This window comes from Myotis daubentonii, chromosome 10, assembly GCF_963259705.1.
Source record: "Myotis daubentonii chromosome 10, mMyoDau2.1, whole genome shotgun sequence".
Lineage (NCBI taxonomy): Eukaryota > Metazoa > Chordata > Mammalia > Chiroptera > Vespertilionidae > Myotis > Myotis daubentonii.
In genome coordinates, this window is record NC_081849.1 from 70,344,617 (window position 1) to 70,366,183 (window position 21,567).

Below are 21,567 nucleotides of genomic sequence, written 5' to 3' on the forward strand. Positions count from 1 at the left end.
CAGTTTGCTGACATACTGAGTCCAGACATTTACAGTAAAAGAAAAAAGTAAGCACAGATGGTGTAGCTCAGATGTTGAGCGTCGACCCATGAACCAGGAGGTCACGGTTGATTCCTGGTCAGGGCATATGTCCGGGTTGCAGGCTTGATCCCCAGTAGCAGGCGTGCAGGAGGCACCCGATCGATGATTCCTGTCATTATTGATGTTTCTATCTCTCCCTTTCCCTTCCTCTGAAATCAATAAAAACATATTTTTTAAAAAGTAAGATTTAATTATCACCTTCATGAGAATGGCTGGTCTCATCATTTTCTAACTCCGTGGTCGGCAAACTGCGGCTCGCGAGCCACATGCGGCTCTTTGGCCCCTTGAGCGCGGCTCTTCCTAAGCCTTAGGAGTACCCTAAGTAAGTTAGTAACAATGTAACTACCTATATAGTTTAAGTTTAAAAAATTTGGCTCTCAAAAGAAGTTTCAATCGCTGTACTGTTGATATCTGGCTCTGTTGACTAATGAGTTTACCGACCTAACCTATCCTATATACCAGGTACTCTTTTAGGTCCTACAGATACAGTGGTGACCAGGACAAAATCCCGGTCTTCATGTAGCATACAAAAATTTCAAAAGTACATGCTAGTCATAAGTATTTTTCATTTCTGCCTTTTATATCCACCATATGTTTATACATTTTATCTTATCACTACCACCAATGCTGCCACCCAAGATTGTAATTCCAAGTCTGCCCGAGGTGATGTTTTATATTTCTATTTATTCCCCCATAGTACCTAATGTCTTCCAAGTATCATATATTCAATAAAGCATGGCAAGCCTTTTAGGCATAATGGGCACTGATTACCACATCCAGAACATCAGAGAACTAGCACCTTACAATCACATTTATAACACATTCAGTTCCATAAATTGAGATAATATAGTTTGTATGAACTTAAAATGCTACTTGAAATTTGATCTTTGTAGTTTACATATGAAACTGATAAAGTGTAATTTAAATAACTTATCAAAAGCAGTATCTCCTTGTCCTAAATAACTAACTCAAGACATTTCATATCCTTAGAGATGAGATAGACATGTGTGCTTATGTATACATACACACACATAAACATATTAAATTTACTGTTTTTAAAAAATTATATAAATAAGTCATGCAGATGCTAAAATATTCAAACCATACTGACAAGTTGTGTCATGGATTCCCAAGACCACCTTCAGGTTTGCTGATTCACAAGGAAAACTCACAGGACCATACAGTCATATTCATAGCTAGTATGATTACAGCTGAAGGCAGCAAAGGGAAAGGTACGTGAGGCAAAGTCCAGAAGAACTAAACACAAGCTTTCAAAACCCTCTAATGGAGCCACACAGTCCCACTTAATTCCTCCAGGAATGAGCTGTGACAATACCGGTGAATGTTGTCTACAGAGAAGCTCATTAGAGATTCAGCGTCCAGTTTTTTATTGGTGGTTGGTCACAGGCACATTGCTCGTAGTGCAAACCAAAATTCCAGACTCCCAGAAGGAAAGTAGATGTTCCTCGTTAACCATATTTGTATAGTCAAGGCACAGTGAGCCACTCTTATCACAAAATGATACCTCCCAAAAGTTCAAGTTCCCGAGCATTAGGCAAGGGCCAATCTTGCAAGCAGGCCTTTCTGAGGTTAATTTACTCTTTTCTATACCCAATTATAAAATGAAAAATAACCCTCCCCCCCATCTCTTTCTCCTTTTAAGTAGCCAACCATGTTAAGCCTGCTTACTAGCAAATTATTTTATGTTTCACAAAAATCGATGCAAATAACATAGTTGGACATACTATTTTATGCACCCATGCAAATATTTTAAAAATCCCTAGAAGTTGCCGAAACCGGTTTGGCTCAATGGATAGAGCATCAGCCTGCGGACTGAAAGGTCCCAGGTTCGATTCCGGTCAAGGGCATGTACCTTGGTTGCGGGCACGTCCCCAGTAGGAGATGTGCAGGAGGCAGCTGATCGATGTTTCTCTCTCTCATCGATGTTTCTAACTCTTTATCTCTCTCCCTTCCTCTCTGTAAAAAAATCAATAAAATATATATTTTTTTAAAAAATAAATAAATAAAAATAAAAATCCCTAGAAGTTGACATGCTGGGTCAAAGAATATGCACATTATCAATTCTATTAGAAGTGGCAAACTGCCTTCCAAAAAAGACTTCACCAATTTACCTTCTATCAACAGATCCAAAATAACAGTTTTTCGATAACCTTGCCAACATTTGCTATTATTAATTTCTGAATTGCCATGATTAACAACTTTGAATTTTACCAAATTTGGTAGATTCCTCCAAAAGTTAATGGACTCAAAAGTTCATGTTGACTATTTGCATTTTTCTGATTGGAGAGATTGCTGACTTTTCTTCCTGTGTTCAGCAATTATTTGCATTTTTCCTTCTGTTAATTATGAGCCATAGCATGTGCTCATTTTTCTTTCAAAAGAAGCCTATATAATAAAGTGGTAATATGCAAATTGACCCTCACACCCTCACAGAAGATGGCCATCCCCATGTAGTCAAAGATGGCTGCCCCCATGTGGTCAAAGATGGCCATCACAAGATGGCCAGCAGGGGAGGGCAGGTGGGAGGGACCAGGCCGGCAGGGGAATGGTTAGGAGGTGATCAGGCTGGCAGGCAGGCGAGTGGCTGGGAGCCAGCAGTCCCAGATTGTGAGAGGGATGTCTGACTGCCGGTTTAAGGCCTAAACCGGCAATCGGACATCCCGAGGGGTCCCAGATTGGAGGGTGCAGGCTGGGCTGAGGGACACCCACCCCCCATGCAAAAGTTTTGTGCACTGGGCCTCTAGTTTAAATATATTTTTTATTGATTTCAGAGTGGAAGGGAGAGACAGAAACATAATGATGAGAGAGAATCATTGTTCACTGTCTCCTGCACACCCCATACTCAGGATCAAGCCCATAACCTGGGCATGTGCCCTTGACCAGAATAAAAACCGGAAACCTTCAATCCACAGGCTCGATGCTCTACCTACTGACCTAAACTGGCTAAGGACACATGTGCTCATTTTTCTACTGGAGTGTTCTTTTTATTGATACAGAGGTTACTTAAGTATGTTAGACAATAACCCTCCTACTGTTAAAAGTGTCAAGATACTTTTTCTTTATTGCTCATCTTTGCATTACAGATTTTTAAATTTTTTTTTATAAGATCACAACTGATCTTTATTATGTTTTTGTTTGAAGTATGTCAGGACAAAAGGCACTGATGTTACCCCTAAATGTTTCATCAGTCTATTTAAATTGGCATATTGACTCCCTCTACACAACTATTTCATAACAAAATTTACCCAAATATGATGACTATGACATTTTTGTTTTATTTTGTTAATCCTCCTGAGGGTAATTTTTCCACTGATATTTTTAGAGAAAGTAGAACGGATGGAGGGAGAGGGACAGAGAGAAACATCATGTGAGCAAGACACATTGGTTGCCTCCCACATGCACCTGAGTAGGACCCGAGTGGGTTTGAACCTGCAACCCAGGTTCGTGCCCTTGATCGGGAATCAAACCCTCAACCCTTTGGTGTGTGGGCCGATGTTGTAACCACTGAGCAACACCAGCCAGGGCAGCTATATCATTTTTGAACTTATTTTAAAAGAAAATGAAGAAATCTTACGATTCAGCTACCATTTTATATTACAAAGGAAAGTCCTAGGCTAATGGTCTTCTCTTGAATCATTTTGTGAAGTTACAATTCTTAGAGACCAGCTAATGAGGCCGTTAGCATGACAATACTTCACTACAGCTGACTTCTTTGAGTCATACAACACTGTTTAAGTCTTAATACTTAATATGTAGTATGGGTACACTGGCAATCTCTAGGATTAAATTATTTTAGAGCATGTCTCCTATAATCTAATAACATTAATTATTCTACTGGCTAGAACATTTCATGAATGAGAAGCCAAATCAACTTTTACCTGTGGAAAGCTGACTTAGCATTTATTCTAAAACAAATTCCTTGTTTGTTCTCTTAAACTTTATAAATTCACCAACAGCCCTAATTAGTTATTTCTATAATGTTCTTTTTGATTGCTCGTTTACTTAATGCTGCTACTAACTGCTGTTCCCCTAAATCTCTTCATTATTGCCACCGGCATTTGTTTGCTCAGCGGGTTTCCTCTACTTGTTAAAGTACCCCCACCAAACTTCCCCTATCCTTCTGGGCTCATTCTGAAGGTCTTCTTATAAAGCATGACTCCTAACAGTATGTGAATTTTCAAATACAGTATGTGAACATTGGACAACAATGTTAATGTACTTAATGCCTCTGAATTATATACTTAATAATGGTTACAAATGGTAAATTTTGTTATGTACATTTTACCACAATAAAGAAGCTGTACTAACAACATAAAATCCTCATGGAACTTTGTCCCATAATACTGTGTTCAGTTTTGCATTTATTTGCCTACATCTTCATCTCTCCATCTCTATTGAAAATTCCCTCAGAAAGGGGTTATAAAGCCCCAGTGCCACTCAAATAGGGTGAATTTACCAGAAAACTCAGAATAACTCACTCCAACTCTGATGTTTAAGAAATATAGGTGACCATTTAATATCTGTTTATACAACTTTTGTAGGAGAAAAGAAACCTATTTGTCTTACTTTTACATACTAAATTAGTGCTAAACTGTACTCTCAACAGAAAATTTTAGGTTTCAATTAAGTTGTTATATTGATAGAGCAGACTTTAAAACCACTGGAACATATTGTTTATCAAAATACACATAATTAGAATACTAACGGCATATGAACAGAAATGCTTTCATTGACAAGTTTGCACAGATGAAGCCACCTCTTTATCCCACCTTGTGATTAAAAATAATTTATGCCAAGCATTTTTTAAAAAATCCATTTTAATAGACATGGGACATTTACATGTTCAATCTACACTCAACTATAAGGCAAAGGATTCTGACAGTTGACAGCCTGTAGAAATGTTAAATTCTATGGCAGGGGTCCTCAAACTATGGCCTGCGGGCCACATGCAAATACAAATATTGTATTTGTTCCCGTTTTGTTTTTTTACTTCAAAATAAGGTATGTGCGGTGTGCACAGGAATTTGTTCATAGTTTGTTTGTTTTTTTTTAACTATAGTCCGGCCCTCCAACAGTCTGAGGGACAGTGAGCTGGCCCCCTGTTTAAAAAGTTTGAGGACCCTTGTTCTATGGTGTCAAGTAACCACTTATTTCAAAAGTTCTCTCCCCCACTCACCCTTTCTTTCTTCCCTCCCATCCCCAGAGTTAGGAATGGATGATCATGCTGCTGGTTCCTATAATGACTGCACTGAAAGAGGCAGTCCCTTCCATTTATATACATCTAAACAAGATCCCCACCTAGGTCAACTCCACACATTTACATTAAAATACCCATATTTCACTGACAAGTTAGTTAATTCTGCCTGGAATGTGAAAGTGAAACAATATATCAATTATGGTCATTCTGAGCTCTTCCTCCAACCTGAGATAAAGTGATTGAGACAGGGTGGTCACCATAGGAATGCCTTTATTCAGCACGTGCAGAGAAAGATAACAGTAAACAAGCAGGTGCACAGAGAAGTAAAGGCAAGTATCCAAGAAGCCCTAAAGAGACAAAGAAACTGATAAATATGGAGAACCACAGAAAGACAGGAGATGGAATAAAGAGTCACCTAGGTTGGGGATGGCTTTCCACTTTTTGATTCCTGTCCTTCAAGTGGCTCCAGGTTAGTATTCTACTGCAATAAAAATATTTTCTATTTAAACTAGTTTGGAAGTAGATAGCAACCAAAAATCTCTATCGACAAATAATTTTTCTGTAATTTTCACAATATTTATGCCCCCCTTTCATTTATTGACTCTTTGTCCTAATAAGAATATAACTGTTGGCTTAGGCAACATCATGTCATAGAAAGGGGATCTGCTTTGATAATTGGTACAAACTCAGCTCTGCTAACTTCTAAATATAAAACCTATGACAAGCTCCTTAATTTCTAAACAGATTTAATGTTTCTTTTAACCATATGACTATGAGTAAATTGTACACACATTGTGGGGAGATGTCCAGAAAAGCTATTTTCTAAGGTTTTGATCTAAAACTCCCTTTCTTGTCCTATAGTTCTGGTCCCAAATGTGTGTAATCTCAAAACCTCTGAGGGCCATTTCCTGGAAAACTCAAATTTGCGGAGGAATCCAAACTAAGCAAGAGGCCTGGTATTATAAATAACTAGAGGCCCGGTGCACGAAATTCATGCACTGGGTGTGAGAAGCAGTCCTTCAGCCCAGCCTGTGCCCTTTAGCAGCCCAGGAGCCCTCGGGGGATGTCCAACTGACGGCTTAGGCACAAGGAGCGGGACTAAGCTCCAGTAGGACATCCATAGTGCTGCCACTGAGGCGTGAGAGGCTCCCGCCACCACCGCTGTGCTCACCAGCCATCAGCCCAGCTTCTGGCTGAGTGGCGCTCCCCTGTGGGAGAGCACTGACCACCAGAGGACAGACACTCAATGCTGTTCAGTCAATTTGCATAATACCCTTTTATTATATAGGAGGATTTTCCAGGTCCTAAAGATTTTTTTAATGTAATTTCTTACAGGGCACTTTTAACAGAAGCCAATGAAAAACACTAATCTAACCATCTAAGAACTACATACATACATAAAGTACTACTTTATAAACCTGGGATAAAGTCAAATTACTAGGTTTAAGAACACTGACCATATGGCTTAAACTTGATTTTTAAAAGATCCTTCCTACCAACCAACCCATACATTATAAGACTAAATAACTATCTATACTAATAAAAGGGTAATATGCTACTTAGACCAGACATTTTCTGGACGTCCTTCCGGACAAAGCCACGGTGGTGGGGGCCGAGGCAGAGGTGGTTAGGGGCAATCGGGCCAGCAGGGAAGGGTAGACAGGGGCGATCAGGCCAGCAGGGGAGCAGTTAGGGGGCAATCAGGCCGGCAGGGGAGCAGTTAGGGGCATCAGGCCTGCAGGCAGAGGCAGTTAGGGGCAATCGGGCAGGCAGGCAGGCAAGCGATTATGAGCCAGTGGCCCTGGATTGTGAGAGGGATGTCCGACTGCCGGTTTAGGCCCGATCACACAGAGATCCTGGATTGGAGAAGCCCTGTGCACGAATTTTGTGCACCAGGCCTCTAGTGCTATAATAATAAGACATCAAAACACTTCTCACCAGCTCTAACTGGTTTAGCTCAGTGGATAGAGTGTTGGCCTGCAGACTGAAGGGTCCCAGGTTCAATTGCAATGAAGGGCATGTACCTTGGTTACGGGCACATCCCCAGTAGGGGGTGTGCAGGAGGCAGCTGATCGATGTTTCTCTCTCATCGATGTTTCTAACTCTCTATCCCTCTCCCTTCCTCTCTGTAAAAAAAATCAGTAAAATATATTTTTAATAAAACACAAAAAAACAAACACTTCTCACCAAAACATTCGGGAATGTAGAGGCCAATTTCATATTCATCACATATTCAGTATGTATGTTTTTCTCCCATAGGAAACTCCCTCCTATTATTTGGGTATATGGGCTTTGCTTATTTTATATACTGACACCTTGTTCCTCACATCTAAAAGCCACAGTTCTTGTCATCTTTATGTCTTTGCAGGTACTATTTGTTTTCTATGCCTGAAATGCCTTTTATCCTAGTCCACCTGACAAACTCTTCCTTCAAGAATTCAGCTCAAATGGGGCCTCTTTTTATTTATTTATTTTCTCTTACAGTATTACAGATGTCCCCATTTTCCCACCTCCGCCCAGCCCCTGCCCCATCCCAGGCCTTCACACACTATTATCTGTATCCATGGGCTATACATACATACATATAAGTTGTTTGGTTAATTTCTTTTCATCCACCTCCCACCCCCCACAAGCCCTTCCCCTCTGAGATCTGTTAGTCTGTTCCATGCATCTATGACTCTGGACCTATTTTGTCAGTTTATTTTGTTCATAAGATACCACATATAAGTGAGTTCATGTGATATTTGTTTTATTTCACTTAGCATAATAATCTCCAGGTCCCTCCATGCTGTCAAAGGGCAAGAAGTCCTTTTTTATAGTTGCATAGTATTCCATTAAGTAAATGTACCACTGCTTTTTTATCCACTCATCTACTGATGAGACTTGGGCTGTTTCCAGATCTTAGCTATTATAAGTAAGGCTGCTATGAACATAGGGAGTGCATATATTCTTTCTGATTGGTATTTTGGGATTTTAGGATATATTCCCAGAAGTGGAATTGCTGGATTAAATGGAAGTTCCATTTTTAATTTTCTTGAGGAAATTCCATACTATTTTCCAGAGTGGCTGTACCAGTCTTCATTCCCACCAGCAGTGTTCTAGGGTTCCCTTTTCTCCACATTCTCGCCAGCAAAGAAATCATTATCAAAACGAAAAGGGAAACCACTGTATGGGAGAACATATTCACCAGTGATACATCTGATAAAGGGTTAACTTCCAAAATACATAAAGAACTCATACACCTTAACAAAAGGAAGACAAACAATTATTACATATGTGTATGTGTATGTGTATGTGTATGTGTATGTGTATATGTATATGTATATATACAAAGGACCTAAATGAACACTTCTCCAAAGAGGACATACAGATAACTAATAGACATGAAAAAATGTTCAACGTCACTTAGCAGAGGATGCACATTAAAACTACAATGAGGTATCACCTCACACCTGCCAGAATGGCTATCATCAATAAATCAACAAAAAACAAGTGCTGGCGAGAATATCCAATAGGGCCTCTTTGCAGAAACTGATTTTTCAGGCAGATTTAGTCTCTTTTGCCTCTATGATTTCAGTCTTGAATACATGTACATTAGGGTAATATGATGTCTTGAATTATTATTGCGTACCATCTACATACTTCTATGTGAGGAGATTCACATACATATTATCTTGATAGGTATTATATCCCCAATTTCCCCAGATAACCTGCTTATATCACAGCAAGGCCAGGATAGAAATTAATTCCTATATGGCTCCAAATTTTGCTGTCTTTTTACTTGCCTAGGCTTTTGAGAGCTATGAACATTTTTCTACTCCATGCTTCCCCCACCCAACCCCACCCCAATGGGCTTACATACAAAGTATTATGTATAAATTGAAAGCATTTACAAACCCCCTGAAGCGCATCTACTACCCCCAGGAAGATTTCCTGCTGCTTCTCACAAGTATGTTGACATCAGGTAAACGGACTGTCATATTTTCCATTCCCAATTCTAAACACAGTGTCTAGGCCAGTAAGGGCGAACCTATGCCATGAACTCATTTTTTTGGTTGATTTTTCTTTGTTAAATGGCATTTAAATACATAAAATAAGTATCAAAAATATAAGTCTTTGTTTTACTATGGTTGCAAATATCAAAAAATTTCCATATGTGACATGGCACCAGAGTTAAGTTAGGGTTTTTCAAAATGCTGACACGCTGAGCTCAAAAGGTTCGCCATCACTGGCCTAGGCCATAGTGTGCATTGAATGAACACCTTTTGTATGAATGGTGGATGGTAGGATCCAAGATAACAGGGCACATTTTTTTGCATTCCTCTGGAGTCTATCAGGGTAGCTACTCAAATGTTAAATAGCTTTTCAAGTGTAGGTTACATTTAAAAACAGTCATTACTGGAAATGTAGATATTAGCATACATCCCAAAGCCTGAAATTAACAGGATCCACACTCTACATTTTCCAAGAAAACTTTTAGGGAGTAACTATGTATCTGCCATAAGCCAGTTCACAGACACTATAATATTGTACAAATGGAAACAAAATTTTATGTTATTTCAGAGGGAAGAAGACTATTGATTGCATACATTTAAAATATTTAAATACTACAGGAAATATAAAATGCTAGGAGAGGAGTTCTAGTTGGAAGAGATTAGAGGTTTAGAACAACTGGTTATCACTGAACATGCCTTAGCACGTCATTCTTCTACTCAACTCTAATTAAAGGCTTTTCCCCCCATGGTATTAAAAATCAAATTTTACAATGGAGAACAAGAGCTTAAAATAACTGGGCTAAAATATTTATTTATCCCAGAAAGTGAGAATTACATTTTTGCTTCTGACTTCTCAGTATATGTGGCAAAGTCATTCTAAATTTTTAGTGTTCTGATTCAAAGTACTGGTCTACAAAACAGAAGAAAAATTTTCCCAAAGGGAAAAAGTATGTTCAACAGTACAACCACAGATAAGCAAGATTTAAGTCATTCAGAAAGTATGCTTCAAGGACAAGAAATGGCTTATTCCAAAAGGTAAGAGAGATACATTCTGCAGAGTATATGAATTTAACACTGTAAAGGTAATGTTAAGGCGGATCTGGAATGCCAGGCTACTAAGTATAGACTTTATCCTACTGTCCTGTATGCTAACCTAGGGCAAAACTTACAAAATTGGGGGTATAGAAGAAAGAGAAATTGAAACAGGCATACAATTACAGTTTCAAAAAAGCAGAGCTTGGATCTGATGCTTTGAATTGGCATAAGCATTTAAAATTCCAATTATTTAAATGGTCAAAGGGAGCTTTGAGGGTTTTTTTGAACATATTTTTTAATAGTAAAAACAAAACCATACGTTTCCAATATGGTCCAATGTGAATACGTTAAAGAAACACAGAACTAAACAATTACACTGGGACTCAAATCCAAATCTCCTGATTTTTCAACCAGTAGTATTTCCTTTACTACACACTTGAAAGCAGTATTTTAGGGCTGGATGAGGTAAGAAACTGGAGGCAAGAGAAAAATAACAGCTATTTCTGTAACCACTCCCCAAATTCCCACGTTACAAAATATGACTATTTTTTAAAGAGATTCCAGTGATATATCTGGATTATATTCAATCTAAAACCAAAAATTAAGCCCTATCTGGTTTGGCTCAGTGGATAGAGTGTTGGCCTGTGGACTGAAGGGTCTCGGGTTCTATTCCAGTCAAGGGCACATTCCTGGGGTGTGCACTCGATCCTCAGTAGGGGATGTGCAGGAGGCAGCCGATCAATGATTCTCTCTCATCATTTATGTCTATACTTCTCCCTAACTCTCCCTTCCTCTCTGAAACCAATAAAAATAACTTGAAAAAAATTAAAAGTGGACATTTTATTAAATTTAATATTTTCAGATAATGTCCCCACAGTTGGGGATACACAAGTAGTCATTTGAAGTGGTTCCCTGAATCCTTACGCACACTAGCCAGTAGACCAAAAAAAAAAAAATATGTATTGAACTATTTTCTATATTTATGTAGAAGATATTATAATTAATAAAATAATATGTACTTAAAAGTTTTATTTAATTCAGTCTAGTACTTTATCTTGTATTTTCTTTTTCAGTAGATAATTGAAAATACAACCACAGTTGTGTATTAGTAAGCACACCTTTAAACATAAAAGGCGGAAAAGCAGTTCTCACACTGATCTAAGAGACAAGTCCCCTGGACCATATGAAGAATCCATCTGCAGAATAAATGTCTTACAGCATTAAGGTAGCTACAATTTCTGCTCATGCAATGGTCATTAATGCCTATTAAATACTAAGCACTATATTAAGCAATGGGGACACAGAGATAATTAAGTACCAGTCTCTAGCCCAGGGGTGGGCAAACTTTTTGACTCGAGGGCCACAATGGGTTCTTAAACTGGACCGGAGGGCCGGAACAAAAGCATGGATGGAGTGTTTGTGTGAACTAATATAAATTCAAAGTAAACATCATTACATAAAAGGGTACGGTCTTTTTTTTTTAGTTTTATTCACTTCAAACAGGCTGGATCCAGCCCACGGGCCCGCAGGCCGTAGTCTGCCCACAGCTGCTCTAGCCTCAGAGGTTTTCAGTCTGGAAAAGTAAAAAACAATGTAAATTTTTATTTTTATAAATCTAATTAACTGAGTGCTACAGAAACATGGTAGTGTTTAACATGAAAAAAAAATTAATCTATATAAATGTTAATGTCTTACTTTCAAGTTTCAACCGTTCAAAAACCTTTTCTAAATTAAACGTTAAATATTGAAGGAAAAAACCAGCAATATTCTAAAAACAAATGCAGTAAACAATTCTTTAGAACTAACACTTGAGGTAAATTTTTAGTGGCTGTTTCAATGACCAATGTCTGGAAAGTCACTTTAAAAAGTTCCCTTCCACTTGTGAAGTTAATTAAATCTATATTATAAAAACCCAGTGGCCCTAAAACCGTAATGACCAAAGACCGGTGCGGGTGGGTGGGGCTGCGCAATTTAACGCGCTGGGCTTCTAGTATTAAGTACATTTGGCTGGACATCCATTAAAGGATGGATAAGAAAATCTTAACTAAACCAGTAGCACTGGAGAAGCATTCAGATCAGCTCAAATGCAAACACTGCAAAATATTACCTATCACTCTGGCTTTGAAAGGCACATGAGACATATAGCACCATATATGTAAACTTACTGAGTTATTTTACAAACCTATGAGACCACCACAATATACCACTTCGCACTCACTACATGGCTATAATAAAAACGACGGACAGTAACAGTGCTAGTGAAGATGTAGAGAAATTGGTGGGAATATAAAATGTGTATTCTCCCGGTGGGAATGTAAAATGTGCAGCAGTTTTGAGTAACAGTTTGGAAGTTCCTCAAAATGTTAAACATTAGAGTTACCATATTAACCAGTAAGTCTACTCCTAAGAATATACCCAAGATAACTGAAAACGTATATCCTAACAAACACTTGTACACAAATGCTCACCATAGTATTATTCATAAAATACAAATTATATTACATTTTATGTATTACTGTAGAATACAAAATACGCCAACGAGTGTGAACAACTCATATGTCCTTCAATAGATAAACGGATAAACAAAATGTGGAATGTCCATACAATATCATCTACTAGGGGCCCGGTGCACGAAGATTCGTGCCTGGGGGGGTGGGTCCCTCAGCCCAACCTGCACCCCCTCCAATCTGGGAGCCCTCAGGGGAGCCCTCTCCAGTCTAGGAGTTTTTGTCTATCTTTGCAATCATATGAGCAAATTGTCTGAGACCCCAACCCAGTTTGGTTTTGTGCTCACAGAATAGTAGAGGTCTTTTTTTTTTTTTTAATATATTTTATTGATTTTTTTTTACAGAGAGAAAGGGAGAAGGATAGAGAGTTAGGAACATCAATGAGAGAGAAACATCGATCAGCTGCTTCCTGTACACCCCCTATTGGGGATGTGCTCGCAACCAAGGTACATGCCCTTGACTGGAATCAAACCTGGGACCCTTCAGTCCCTAAGCCGACACTCTATCCACTGAGCCAAACCAGTTAGGGTAGTAGAGGTCTTTTTTTTTTTTTCCTTTTGCTCCATTGGTGATTTCCTAGAAGTTGCAGGAATCTTCCTTTTAATTTTTCCTTGACACTCTGACTTCACTTATGTCTCTCACGTTTGCTTTCCCTCCATGCCCCACCTGCAACAGTAACTTGCTGCAGGCTCACTTTGCTCTAGTGTAGTGGTTCTCAACCTGTGGGTCGAGACCCCTTTGGGGATCGAACGACCCTTTCACAGGGGTCGCCTAAGACCATCGGAAAACACATACATAATTACATATTGTTTTTGTGATTAATCACTATGCTTTAATTATTATGTTCAATTTGTAACAATGAAATTGGGAGTCACCACAACATGAGGAATTGTATTAAAAGGTCGCGGCACACGACCTAGGAAGGTTGAGAACCACTGATCTAGTGTCTAGGCTATCCCGCAACGTGTCTGCCACCAGAACTACGATTCCCAGCATTCCTGGTGCTCCCCGTGCTCTGGGCTTTGGCTTCCAGTCCAGGGGCTGTACAATCATAAAGGACTGGGAACTTCAGCGGCCCCTGACAGGACGGGACACTCCAGTGGCGTCCCAGGGATCGAAGCCCCTCGGTGCCTGTGTGACAAGGAGGGTGTTCCACCCCGCCCCCCGGCCACTTGGCGCCTGCGCCCATGCATGCTGCCCACAAGCCCGACATCTTTGTTGGGTTAATTTGCATATGCACTCCTTATTGGCTGTGGGGCATCACAAATAGGCAGCAATTTACATATTTGTCTATTATGAGTGTAGATATAATAAAGAGCCAGGGTCGTAATGACCGGTTACGACCAAAGGCTCAACCAGACAGGAAGTCAGTGCTGTGTTGCCATGGTGACCCAACAGTGACTGGGACCTGTGCTGGTGCCCTGACCCAGAACAGACTGCCTAGGAAGCTGCGGATCAGGCCCGGAGAGAGGCCTGCAGAGAGAGTGAGGTAGGGTCTGAGCCATAGCCTCTGTGGCAGCCAATGATCAGAACTTGTCTCTCTCTCCTGGCCTGGCCAACAGCTGCACCTCCATTTCTCTCCAGGCCTCCACCGGAGCTGCTGATCAACCCCGCCTTTCTGATCAGAGCTTGTTGATAGGCCTAGAGATACTGACTGGTACAGAAACTGACCAATCAGAACCAAATCTAGGTCAACTTGAGGAGCCAATGGCTGCCTAGGAGGCGGAGCTTTTGACACTGACTGGCATAGAAACTGACCAATCAGAACCAAATTTGCCAGCAGAGGAGGGCAGTTGGGGGCAAGATCAGACCTGCAGAAGAGGGCAGCTAGGGGAGATCAGGCAGACAGAGGCAGTTAGGGGTGATCAGGCCAGCAGGGAAGAGAAGTTAGGGGCGAGATCAGGCCGGCAGGGGAGGGCAGTTGGGAGCAAGATCAGACCAACAGGGAGGGCAGTTAGGAACAATCAGGCAAGCAGGCAGAGAGGTTAGGGGTGATCAGGCAGGCAGGCAGAGGGGTTAGGGGCGATCAGGCACATGAGACCCAGATTGTGAAAAGGGTGTCTGACTGCTGGTCAGATATCCCCCAAGTGATCCCCAATTGGAGTGGGTGCAGGCTGGGCTGAGGGACCCCCCCCTCCGTGCATGAATTTCGTACAGCAGGCCTTTAATTTTATATATACACATATCCTATCTAATAAAAGAGAAACATGGTAATTGGCGTACAACCTCTACCCTTCCCATTGGCTAATCAGGGCAATATGCAAATTAACTGCCAGCCAAGATGGCGGCCGGCAACCAGGCAGCTTGAAACTAACATGAGGCTTGCTTGCTTCAGTGACGGAGGACTCCAACATTCCCTGCCTGCAGCTGCAGGCCTCTGAGCTGCAACTCTAAGCAACTATGTAACAAATATAGAAGCTAAACAAAACCCCAGAAACCTGCTTTAGTACCCGGCTTCAGCCAGCAGAATCGCAACATTGTAAGCAAAGGCCAGAAACCTACTTTCAGCAGCAGAGGCCTCAAAGCTGGAGCCAAGCCTCAAAGCTAAAGCTGGCCCAGAATAAAAAAAGAAAAAAAGATAAAAAGGAGTGGTTGGGAGTTTCAGTCACGCCCAGCCTGAAAAAGGCCTCAGCCCCTCACCCAGACTGGCCAGGCACCCCAGTGGGGACCCCCACCCTGAAGGGTGTGTGACCAGCTGCAAACAGCCATTATCCCCTCACCCAGGCTGGCCAGGCACCCCAGAGGGGACCCCCACCCTGAAGGATGTGTGACCAGCTACAAACAGCCATCATCCCCTCACCCAGGCTGGCTAGGCACCCCAGTGGGGACCCCCACCCTGATCCAGGACACCCTTCAGGGCAAACCAGCCGGCACCCACCCGTGCACCAGGCCTCTACCCTATATAGTAAAAGGGTAATATGCCTCCCAGCACCAGGATCAGCGGAGCCACGAGGTCTCCCAGCACAGGGATCAGCGTGACAGGGGGCAGCTCCCAAACCCCCTGATTGCCCTGCGGCTCTGTGTGTGACAGGGGGCGGGGCCACAACCTCCCTATCCAGCCCTGCTCTGTGCCTGATAGGGGGGAGCTCCCCAACCCCGACTGCCCTGCAGCTCTGTGTGTGACAGGGTGCGGCGCCCCAACCCCCTGATCAGCCCTGCTCTGTGTGTGACAGGGTGCGGCGCCCCAACACCCCTCCCCCCCACGGGCCCTGCTCTGTGTGTGATGGGGTAGAGCCATAACCTCCCCATCGGCCCTGCCCTGATTGTGAGAGTGGCAGCGCCCCAACCCCCTGATCGGCCCTGCTCTGTGGGTGATAGAGGGTGGCGCCCCAACCCCCTGATAGGCCCTGCTCTGTGCGTGACAGGGTACAGAGCCCCAACCCCCCTGATGGGCCCTGCTCTGTGAGTGACAGGGGGCAGTGCCCCCACCCCGATTGGCCCTGGTCTGTGCGTGACAGGGGGTGGCGCCACAACCTCCCCATCGACCCTGCCTTGACTGTGACAGGGGACGGTGCCCCAACCCCCCATCGACCCTACCCTGAGCGTGACTGAGGGTGGCATCACAACCTCCCGATCGCCCTGCTCTGTGCATGACAGGGGGCGGTGCCCCGACTCCCCAATCGGCCCTGCTCTGAGCCCGACCAGGGGCTGCACCTAGGGATTGAGCCTGCCCTCTGCCACTCGGGAGCAGGCCTAAGCCAGTAGGGCGTTATCTCCCGAGGGGTCCCAGACTGCGAGAGGGCACAGGCGGGCTGAGGAACCCCCCCTCCCCCCCGAGTGCACAAATTTTTGTGCACCAGGCCTCTAGTATCTACACTAATAAAAGAGAAAAATAGTAATTGGCGTACGAGCTACCCTTTTCATTGGCTAATCAGGGCTATATGCAAATTAACTGCCAACTATGATTGGCAGTTAACTGCCAACTAAGATTGGCAGTTAACTGCCAACAAGATGGCGGTTAATTTGTATATGTAGGCACAATGCAGGGAGGTGAAAGGGAAAGCAGGAAGAAACCCCCTGCCACTGACAGTGATTGGAAACCCAGGGGGGAGCTAAGAGCTGGGGGGCAGGGCAAAGGTGGCCCTGGGGCCGCCTTTGCCCTGCCCCCCAGCCATGATCGGAGAATCAGGTGCCTTTGCCGCCCTGGCCAGTGATAGCAGGAAGTAGGGGTGGAGCCAGCGATGGGAGCTGGGCACAGTCGAAGCTGGCAGTCCCAGGAGCTAGGGGTCCCTTGCCTGGGCCTAAAGCGGAGCCCACGATCGCGGGGCCGCTGCCACTGCAGGTCCCCGCTGCCCGGGCCGGACGACTAGGCCAGAGGTGTCAGACCTGGGCAAGGGGCCGATCCTGCGATTGGAGGGTGATGGGGGTCAACGCCTGAGGGCTCCCAGTATGTGAGAGGGGGCAGGCTGGGCTGAGGGACACTCCCCCACACACACACACCCAGTGCACGAATTTCGTGCACCGGGCCCCTAGTATATATATAAAAGGCTAATATGCTAAGTGTTTGATCGGTCAGTATGACCCACACTGATCACCAGGGGACAGACGCTCAATGCAGGAACCGCCATGACGCGCACTGGCCTTTACAGAGAAATGGCACTGCAGACCTAGCACCCACAAAGCAACATCCAGCTTCCCCCAAGTGGGAACAGACCCTGGAGTGAGAGCCCACCAAATCGCAGCCGATGCTGCTGAGACTCCATGGCGCAAAATGCGGCCCACAGCCCAGCCCAAACCAAACAGTGGCTGCGGGCACCAGATAATGACTTCATATATCAATGCCCGGCTTCCTCTCCCCAGTAACAGGCTATCCTAGATAATAAAAGCCTAATATGCAAATTGTCCCCTTGACCAGGAGTCCAACCAGGAGGCTGGGCCGGCCAGTCAATCGCTGGTGGCCCCTCCTCCCAGCCAACCCCACCCCGCTAGGGCGGCAGGCGGCTGGGGGAAGAGAGGCCCTGGCTGACAACAGGCAGCTGCTAGGGACCCCACCCATACACGAATTTCGTGCACTGAGACTCTAGTTCAACTGTAAAAAGGAATGAAGTATTTTTGATCCCTGCAACAACATGAGGGAACCTTGAAAACATTGTATATTAAGTAAAGAAGTCAAATCATAAAACACCACATTCTGTATGATTCCATTTACATACGTCCAGAAGAAGCGATCTATGGAGGTAGAAAATACATTAGTGGTTGCCCAGGGTTGGGGACAGTATACAGAGAGGAAGGGAGGAATGACTGCTAATGGGTATAGGGTTTCTTTGGGGGGGAGGGGGTAAGATAAAAATGGATTATGGTGATGGTTGCACTATTGTGTGAATATACTAAAAATTATGAAATTGTACAGTTTTTAATAAATGCATTTTGTTAGGTGAATTACATCTCAACAGAGTTGCTATTAATTTTTAAAATACCTACAAGCCATAACATCGAAGAGTTTAATAATAAAAATTATTATACTTATCAAATCTGTGCAGCATTTTAAGATCTTGCCAGGCTTTCAGTCTTTCCCGCTTTTCTAACATTTCAAATCCAAATTTTAAATTAAAATTAAAAATAATTCAGAGGCCTTAATTAATCAATAGACAAATTATCTGTCTTTAAAAATTGTAAACAGCCCTGACCAGTTTGGCTCAGTGGCTAGAGCATCGGCCTGTGGAATGAAGAGTTCTAGGTTCGATTCCAGTCAAAAGCATGTACCTTGGTTGCGGGCACATCCCCAGTAGGGGGTGTGCAGGAGGCAGCTGATGGATGTTTCTCTCTCATGGATGTTTCTAACTCTCTATCCCTCTCCCTTCCTCTCTATAAAAAATCAATAAAATACATTTTTTTAAAAATTGTAAACAGTAATCATTTTATAAAAAAGCATATACAGCCCTGGCCAGTTTGGTTCAGGGGCGATGGCCTGCGGACTGAAGAGTCCCAGGTTCGATTTGGTCAGGGACATGTGCCTTGGTTGCAGCCATGTCCCCAGTGGGGGGTGTGCAGGAGGCAGCTGATCTCTCTCATTGACCTTTCTGACGCTCTGTCCCTCTCCCTTCCTCTCTGTAGAAAAAATCAATAAAGAATATTTAAGAAAAAAAAAGTATATACATGTAGATAATAATGAAAATTGTCTCTATCCTATCATTTTTTTTTAAAGGTGTAGGAAGTGCTCCTTCAACCTGTATCTTGCTCTAACTTCTGCCATCTACTTTCAGAATGTTAAAGTAAATGAAGGAATTTATACCCACTTTACCTATTTTCTCCACAACCCACTATAATCTGGCTTCTTCCCAGACCCCAACCCCAAACTGCTCTTTCTAGCCACCAAATCACTCCTACTTGGCAAATAGAATGGGTACTTTTTAAATCTCACCTTACCAGTCCTCCCAGAATTATTTGACTTTGGTAACTACTCCTTTTGTGAAACTCTCCCAAGCTTTCTGACATCCTTTGGGTTCGCCTCCTTCCCGACCATACCTTCTCAGAACCATCACTGGTACTTCCTTTTGGGGATGCTCTTTAAATGCTGATGCTCTTCAACCTAAAGTTGGTCATTCTATATACTTGTCTGGATAAGCTCACCTACTCCCATGTTTTCAATTATCTCTTACATGCTTATACGATGACTCCCAAATCTTTAACTCCATCCTGGCTCTCTTGAGCTCTACACATCTATTAGGTATGTATGTCATAGGCACCTCAGTTTTTTCTGTTTGTTTTTAGCCCTGCCAAAGCCAAGCCTCAAAAAATTGAGTATAAACTCAGAACTGTTCCTCTCCATGGAAATCTTTAGTAAAAGGCAAAATATTTATGCGATCTGAAGAGAAACCAGAGTATGGCACCTCAGTTTTAACATGTCTAATTTCCTTCCATCATGTCCTGCTTGATCCCCTCTACTTGTTACTCCCCCTTTACTGTTTATCCTACCAAATAATATTTTGTAATTTGGGTGACAGTACACCAAGCTACGAGCCTGGTGGTCATACTACAATACTCTTTGCTCCTTTACTACCAACATCTAGTCCATCATTGAGATTTCTTTCTTAATCCTTATCAGATCCTCTATTCCATTACTTTATTTTTTTTAAATCCTCACCTGAGGATACACTTTTCACTGATTCTAGAGAGAGGAAAAGAGGAAGAGAGAAACATCAATATGAGAAACACTGGTTGCCTTCTATATGCACCACCCACATACCCTCAACCTGGGTATGTGCCCTGATGGAGTGTCGAACCTATGATCCTTCGGTGCACAGGACAATGCTCTGAGCCACACTGGTCAGGGATCCACTAGTTTTAGTTTAGTTTACTTCAGACCCTCACCGCACTGCTTATAGTTTAACTTCCAAAATGCTCTTCACCTGCTAATTCATCCTCCATGCTGTCATTAGAATCAACTTTCTACAACACTAATCTGTCAGATGACTGCTTACACCTTTCTTAAAAAAGGCAGGGGCTCTCCAGAGACCTATAATAGGGTTTCAGCTTTCCGACCAGAGCTATCTGAATATCATTGAAGGCTGTATCACAGTAAAGCAGGCTGGAAAAGGAGAGGGGGTAGGGTGGTCATGGCAGTTGGAAATGGGGAAATACTGTTAGACTGTTGGCAGCTAGCATGTCACTTTCCATGTGAATCTAAGAATTGCAGTGTATAACTGTTAAAGATTACTATTATTGATATGTAAAATAGAATATATCATAGATGCAACAATCTGATCCCCTACCTAATTTTCTCAGCATTACCTTTAGCCTCTATACCATGTATTACCTCCCTGGTTCTCAAAGTATGGTTCAGGGACGCCCAACCCAAGATCACTGGAGAGAGCCTATGACATCAAAACTCTTTTCCTAATACTGTTATGTTTCCTCACTTGTAAATATGAGAATGCACAGACTTTAGTATAATAATTTTTTATCACTTTCATTTTCTTAGGTGTGTACAGTGGAGTTTTCCAGAGGGCAATTGACACATTTTACTGTGTGAAATGGGACATTTCAACATTATGAATGTAGCAGTATGAGAATCCAACTCTCTTCTATTAAACCAGATGTTTTTTTTTTAAACTTTTTTTTTTTATTGATTTTTTACAGAGAGGAAGGGAGAGAGATAGAGAGTTAGCAACATCGATGAGAGAGAAACATCGATCAGCTGCCTCCTGCACATCTCCTACTGGGGATATGCCCGCAACCCAGGTACATGCCCCTGACCGGAATCGAACCTGGGACCTTTCAGTCCGCAGGCCGACGCTCCATCCACTGAGCCAAACCGGTTCCGGCTAAACCAGATATTAAATAAATTTGCAAAAATATAAAAACAACTCTTCAAACTAATTTGTTTTGAATAATGAAAATATAGTATACAAGTTAATATGGAATGTGTTTAATATCACTATTTTAAAGCAAATTATTTTTTTAAATGCCTGTTGTAATTTCTAATGTAGTAAAGAGACAAGAACTCTTTAGGGTCCTCAATAATTTTTAAGATTGTAAAGGACTCTTGAGACCAAAAGGTATGAGAACTGCTGCACTACTTATAGCAGATTATCTATCCCTCCCTAAACATGTTCAAATTTAAAACCTTCACCCTTTTGCATGGCGTTTCGCCCCCCCACCACTAGCCTAGTCCCAGCCAGGTCCTTAGGAACCTCAAATGCATCCTGGAGAAACTGGATAAAAAGAACAGAGGTTTTAAAGTCAGGCAAGATACTTCTCAGACTGTTTCCTCATCTGTAAAATACAGGTT

At 42.5% G+C, this 21,567-nt stretch overlaps 1 protein-coding gene and 1 non-coding gene across 23 annotated transcripts in view; both read right to left on the bottom strand.

Moving 5' to 3' along the window:
- PTPN12 (protein tyrosine phosphatase non-receptor type 12) overlaps positions 1–21,567 on the bottom strand; it is a 104,868-nt gene that overhangs the window by 76,258 nt on the left and 7,043 nt on the right. The gene's annotated exons all lie outside the window — the stretch shown is intronic.
- On the bottom strand, positions 19,546–19,661 carry LOC132211649 (U5 spliceosomal RNA). Its single transcript, XR_009447534.1, has one exon. It is a non-coding gene; the product is annotated as a U5 spliceosomal RNA (small nuclear RNA).